Genomic DNA, 403 nt, shown 5'->3' on the forward strand with positions numbered 1-403 from the left:
GGTCTTGGGACCGTCTTTCCAATTCTGAAACATTTTCGTAAGGGGCTTCTTTAGGCACAAACCAGGGGACCTTTTTTCCCCTGCTCTCGGGAGCTCCTATTCCCCATCCCTCCGGAGTGCTACTGTGAACTACCCAGCCCACAGGTCACCACACTCCGACTCTCGGATTTAGGGCCAATCCCTCCGGAGTACATTACTCCGATTCTCGGATTCAAATAGGGGTGCACTGCTGCCACTTCGTCAAGCGCACAGGGTACCGTACACCAACAGCTCCCTCCCGAGACTCTTCCTTCCACCAACACAGCCGCTTCGTCCGTCCCTGGCCGTGCCCCTCGCGGGACAACGGAACCGCAGGTCGGGACTCCGCACTCGCTTCGCACTGAAGTGCGTCTCACACATACAC

This window comes from Meleagris gallopavo, chromosome 4 (genome assembly GCF_000146605.3).
Source record: "Meleagris gallopavo isolate NT-WF06-2002-E0010 breed Aviagen turkey brand Nicholas breeding stock chromosome 4, Turkey_5.1, whole genome shotgun sequence".
Classification (NCBI taxonomy): Eukaryota; Metazoa; Chordata; class Aves; order Galliformes; family Phasianidae; genus Meleagris; species Meleagris gallopavo.